This window comes from Microtus ochrogaster, chromosome 1, assembly GCF_000317375.1.
Source record: "Microtus ochrogaster isolate Prairie Vole_2 chromosome 1, MicOch1.0, whole genome shotgun sequence".
NCBI classification, from domain to species: Eukaryota; Metazoa; Chordata; class Mammalia; order Rodentia; family Cricetidae; genus Microtus; species Microtus ochrogaster.
The window spans coordinates 116,321,775-116,322,492 of record NC_022009.1 but is presented as its reverse complement, the minus strand read 5'-3'; positions in this window follow the sequence as shown (position 1 = coordinate 116,322,492).

Sequence of the window (718 nt, the reverse complement as noted above, 5' to 3'; positions counted from 1 at the left end):
TCTCCCTTCCCCTTCCAGAACCCCCTTGAATAACTTGAATAAATATCCAACCTCAAAAAAAAAAAAATACTTATCTCTGTATCTACATGTAGGTACATCTTTAGTACACACCAAAAAAAAGCTATCTCCAAAGCAGAAAAAGAACATGACAGAAAGACAACTGGTCAACATGCAGAGAACAGCTGAGATTGGAAAATCAAGTACCGAATGATAAAACTACAACACAACCCTATAACTAAAATTCTGGGTGCATTGTGAAATAAGGAGATGAAAGCTTTCATGAACCAAAAAAAAAAAAAAAAAAAAAAAAAAAAAAAAAGAACTGAAATGTCAAAGTAAACAGGAATAAACACAGGGCTGCACCCCAAACAAAGAAATAAATATTAATGGAATAAAATAGAATATTAGTTTATTAATTATTGATAAAAGTGGGAGAATTGTCTTCCCCAGAAGTGGAATGCCTTCTTAGATGCCTAATATAAAGTGGTTGGCCCTAAGAACATATAAATGCAATAAAACTAAAGTGACTGAAGAGGTTGTGTGTGAATGTGTATACACATATGAACATATATAATGTACGTATATGGATATGCATATATTTACATATTTACGTGTAACAATAATAAAGATGAGAGGCCATGAATTTGAGGAGGGTAGATAAGGGAAACTTTGAAAGAATAAGATAGGAATAATGTAAATACAGTGTGTGTGTGTGTGT